Source organism: Pelodiscus sinensis, chromosome 5, assembly GCF_052426305.1.
Source record: "Pelodiscus sinensis isolate ZL-2025 chromosome 5, ASM5242630v1, whole genome shotgun sequence".
Lineage (NCBI taxonomy): Eukaryota > Metazoa > Chordata > Testudines > Trionychidae > Pelodiscus > Pelodiscus sinensis.
The window spans coordinates 104,315,744-104,321,118 of record NC_143056.1 but is presented as its reverse complement, the minus strand read 5'-3'; the positions used below and the strand labels follow the sequence as shown (position 1 = coordinate 104,321,118).

The 5,375-nt window shown below is 46.2% G+C and overlaps 1 protein-coding gene across 5 annotated transcripts in view; it reads right to left on the bottom strand.

The window, feature by feature from the left end:
- Nucleotides 1-5,375, bottom strand: part of GALNT18 (polypeptide N-acetylgalactosaminyltransferase 18) — a 699,281-nt gene that overhangs the window by 454,097 nt on the left and 239,809 nt on the right. The window lies entirely within an intron of this gene.

The following is a 5,375-nucleotide window of genomic DNA, read 5'->3' as shown; positions in this document are numbered from 1 at the left end:
CAGCTCTCCTGCCCTAGATGGCCGCTTTCCTGTGCCTAGTGCGGAGGTTGTGGACGAGGTCCACGATGTCTGCACTGGACCAGGCGGATGCCCGCCTCTTGCGGTCCTGGGCAAGCTCCCGGGAGCCTCCAGCCTGGTCCCAGGAAGAGGGGGAGGGCTGGGGGGCATCGGGTGGCTGGCTTGAGCTGTGCCAGGTGCAGGGTCTGCTGGCTGGGTTCTTGCAGGCTTGCACCTGGCACGGGCACCGTAGCCAATCCGTGCTGCTTTAAGGGCTCCGGGGCCGGGAGGGGGGCAATAGAGTTTCCCTGGTGTTGGCCAGAGTGGCCACCGGGGAAAGCTGGGGAGGGCTAGCCTCCCACTAGTTCGAATTAAGGGGCTACACAGCCCTTAATTCGAACTAGTAAGTTCGAACTAGGCTTAGTCCTCGTACAATGAGGTTTACCTAGTTCGAACTAAGCGCTCCGCTAGTTCGAATTAAGTTCGAACTAGCGGAGCGCTAGTGTAGCGCCTATCAAAGTTATTTCAAATTAACGGACGTTAGTTTGAATTAACTTTGTAGTGTAGACATACCTTATGAGTCTATGAGTCTATATCGTAAGTGGCGTTAAGATGCACCAAAAGAAAATAATACTGATGGAGACTATGATACAAACAGTGTTCGGGGGTGGGAGAAGGGAGAGAGACATTTTTCAGATCCGAGACTGTGTCCAGACTACATGGCTCCGTCGACGGAGCCATGTAGATTAGACAGATCGGCAAAGGGAAATGAAGCCGCGATTTAAATAATCGCGTCTTCATTTAAATTTAAATGGTTTCTGCGCTGAGTCGACAAACAGCTGATCAGCTGTTTGTTGGCTCAGCGCGCTAGTCTGGATGCTCCTGCACCGACCTGAAAGCCCTTTCTTGACCTCCCCATTATGCCTTGTAGGATGAGGTTTACTGGGGAGGTCGATAAAGGGCTTTCATGTCGACGGGGGAGTGTCCAGACTGCCCCGATCTGCCGACAAAGAGCTGATCGGCAGAGTTGGGCAGCCATTTAAATTTAAATGAAGCCGCAATTATTTAAATCGCGGCTTCATTTCCCTTTGCCGAACAAACAAATCTACATGGCTCCGTCGACGGAGCCATGTAGTCTAGACGTACCCTTACTGACTGATCCTTGCACTGTTTTATTGATGCTGAGCTGGATAGCCAGGGTCTAGCTAACATGATCTGCTTTTGTCTTCTAGTGTTTCCTGACAAATAAAACTAATCACTTTAGATTGATGCTGGCTTCCTCAGAGAATTTCCATTTATAAATGGAAATTTCAACTTTCCCATTTAATATTTGTCATAAGAAACAGGCAGGAGAATAACAAAATGAGATCTTGTCCTATTTTTTAATATAATTCTATTTCATGTCACTTCGCTTTCAATGATTTCTACCTGCATAATGTAATAGCTTGTTATCATATTATAACCACTGAATCTCAAATAGCTGGTAATCATCATATTTCAGGGGCCTGTTAGCATCTTTTCTACAATATTATTCTTCCAACCTTCCATCTGAACCATTTATTTCTATGTGCTGAGTGGAAACATACAATTAATCCCATTAAAACAGCAGGATGGAACACTAATAGTACATCACTCAGCATTTTTAGTGTTCAGATATCTGCTTCCAACTGTCCTAAATAGGATTTTAAGCTACTTTTTGTATTAATTAATATTAAAATCTAAGAGCATTATTTAAAACCAAACACTTTCCTTTTTAATCTTGTCAAATATTGAGACTCTTTGAATATTAATTAGAATTCCCTTGAGAGGGAATTAGTTAAGTATCTTGAGTTGATATTATTATTAATATTCTTAGCTACATTTCAAGCACTGCCCTAAATCAATGCTTTTCATGGTTAACTCAGTGAAGTCCCTATCTAAAATAAAGAGCACAAGAATATGTACATGGTATGGGGGTTCCTCAGCTTCTGTGTATCAGCTGCCTGTGGGTTGGTATTTCCTGACACAGTCAGCCTTCATCTCTTTACCCACTCAGATGTTGAATAAAGGAGCAATATTTCTTGAATTTTCCTGTGCAGTGTAAATAACTCCAAGAGCATTGGTACTGTGAGCCATGACAGTTTTGGACAGTTTTGGATGTAGTCGAACAGGCTACGTCTAAACTATACCCCTCTGTCAGCAGAGAGATGTAAATTAGACTTATCGAAACTGCAAATGAAGCTGGGATTTAAATATCCCGCACTTCGTTTGCATAATGGTGACCACCGTTTTTTTTCAAAATGGGGCTTTTCAAAAAAAAATTGCAGTTTAGACAGGGCATTTTCAACAGAAATGCCCTGTTTTGAAAGATCCTGTACTCCCTGTGCCTAGCCCCCTCACTCACTTGCCTGCCGAGACCCTGCACCTCAAGACCTCCCTCACACCTTTTCCACTGAGACCCTGTACCCCCAGCCTGCTCCTGTATCCTCCCCCCTGGCCAGACACCTAGCCCCCAAGAGAGTGGGGGTTGGTGAGTCTAGGTCTCACACTCTCTGGCTATGAAAGCTGCCAAAGAGAGGGGGGTTGGTGAGTGTAGCGAGCAGAGGGCACAGCTCCCTGGATTGCCTTAAAGAGAAACTTGGCCTTGAGTGTGGCATATTCGTCAGGCCTGGTACTGAAGTAATACTTGGGGTGAGATTTTACTAACTACAGAAGAGTTTTCATTTAAAAACGAAGTAATTTCACAAAAATACAACTAAAACTATTGTACAGGTAAAATATATAAATGTGGCTGCCAAACTGCTCTGTGCAGTGTTCTATATACAGGGCCGGACTAAGGGGTGGGCTAGCCAGGCAGCTGTCCAGGGCACCAACCTACAGGGAGCGCCCAGCTCCGGTGGGCTGCAGCGGCCGCCCAGGGTGGAGGCCGTGTTAAGCCCCGCAGCACCGGCCAGCAGCACCCTTCCCCCCGCAGCCACAGGGCCTTGCACGGCCAGGCGCAGCCTGCCCCGGGCGGCCCTGGGCTGTATGCCATCGGCAATGGCTGGGCCGACTGGGCAGCATCTGCACCGTGCGTCCACCCACGTGCCCCGGGGGCGGGCCCACGCACGCATCATGCGCCCGGAGTCAGGGCCACACATCCCGGGGGTGGGGCTGTGCATGCGCCATGCGCCAGGAGGCGGGGCCGTGTTCCCCTGAGGCAGCACCATACGCCTGGGGCCCAGGGCGCCAAAATGGCTCAGGCCGACCCTGTCTATATACTGTTATAAATGAATGTACAGCTGACATTTAATGACTTGATGTGGTATATTTTCCTTCAGTCAAAAACTTCCTTGTGGTTGAAGTGCAACCAGAGAATCTAGAGAGAACAGTTTTCAGCTGAGCCAAGCTAGCTACAGTCAAAATTAATTAGAGCTGCTATATGGGATTCCATGATCTCACTCTATCAGAGCATTACATTAAGTGTTAGGTTATGGAGCAGTGTCAAATCTAAAATGCATTTTTATCTACCTACAGAATTTAGGAAAGTACAGCATGTTCTCTTGTGCTGGCTGGCACAGGTTCTACATAAATAAAATAAAATGAGCAAAGAAATGTACTCAAACGTTTTCTGTCTTAATTTCATATCCTGATTTTTAGGTCTTTTTAATACTATTCCTTTCATCTACGTATTACATTTAAATAACATCATTCATCCTAAGGCGCCCAAATTGCTTCAGAAACCATACAGAAGCAGGAATTATTTCAACATTGAAATGCAGCCACTTCTAGAATACAGGACAGAAGGTACACAGATACCTAGAGAACTTCATGACAGAAAGGATATATATTTAGAAAGACTGGGGCAAAATACCAGTCTAGTGCAATGTGCCAGAAACCCACACTCCACCCCAACTGTGACTACAATGCAGGTAAACATACCCATACCAGTATGGCAAATAATAGCAGTGTAGAGGCTTCGGAGCGGACTGTACAAGAACACCAAAGACTCTAGAAACCTATTTATGTTGCTTGTCCACATTGAAACTGGCACTGACAACCTTCACTGTTATTTTTTGCTATGTTATTTCTGGTAAAACTAGAAGGGGTTTGTGTACCTAAGCTGCACCTTCACCTTGGACTGGAGTGTAGACATAACCTGAATTGAATACATATTTATTTGCAGTGTTTTAGAAGTATGCAGGGCTGGTTCCAGTGGTGTTGGCATTTTGAAACCTAGAATTTTGAGAAGTGGGTTAATAAGGCTTTAGGGCAACCTTTTGTGTCTTTAATGAAATTTTTGATACCTAGATAAAAATGACACAAAGAAAACCAAAATCCTCGATAATAAAAGAGAGAATTTATGGAGCTTTTATGAAGCTTTGGTGCAGATATAAGCTAATTACTTATTACTGTATGTGGGTGGGGGTTTTCTCTCGATAACATTTTAAAAACTGAAGTCCTTTACTCCCTCATGAGCAGTCAGCACACCCTTGACATTCTGAGGCATAGCAGTGGTTGGGGAGCTCTGTGTGCTGTCTCCACCTCATGCGCTGGCTTTACAGCTCTCATTGGCTGGGAACAGCAGCCCATTGGCAATGTGCTCATCCCACCCGAGGCACCCTTATGCTTAGGAACCTCAGAGACATGTCACTGCTTCAAGGAATCTCTCTATCCCCCAAGCTAAGTTCCACCCAGAGCCTGCAACCCCTCTAACACCCAACCTCTTGTCCCAGCACTGGGTCCCCTCCCAAACCCAAACTCCCTCCCGGAGCCCGCATCCCACATCCCATATCACCTTGGGCCCCTTCCTGCAGCCAAACTTCCTCTTAGAGGCTCCAGCCTGGAGCCCCCTCCAGCACCCCAAATCCCTCATTTCTGGCCCCATCCCCTGCAGCCACAGGTTTCACCTCCTCCTGTACCCCAACCTCCTGCCTCAGCCTGGTAAAAATTAAGGAGTGAGAGAGAGTGTGGCAGAGCAAAGACAGAGGAAGAGGGGATGCAGGAAGTAAGGGAGAGCCTCAGAGAAGAGGCAGGGTAAGGGAGTTTGGTTTTGTGCAATTAGAAAGTTAGCAACCCCAAGTGACACAAAGTGAGCAGAATGGGCAGGTACTCTGCCCCACAGACAGAATATGATACAGATAATGGGCTGTTTTAAAAGAATTCTTTCTGAGTATGAGCTAAAGAAGAAGGAAGGTTGAGTACCTACTGTCTAAGCACCAGGGTATAATTTGCAGGGTGGGAGACAGATTATAGACCCTGCTCTGGTCCTGTACATTATTTTGATGAAATACTATGCCTGTAAAGGAGCCAGAGGAGAATTCCCACAACCTTGCAGTTGTGAAGGGCCATAGTAAGTGCTCTACCTTAACACGTCCTTGCACATATGCATGACATGGAAAGGGAGAATAGCTATAGCA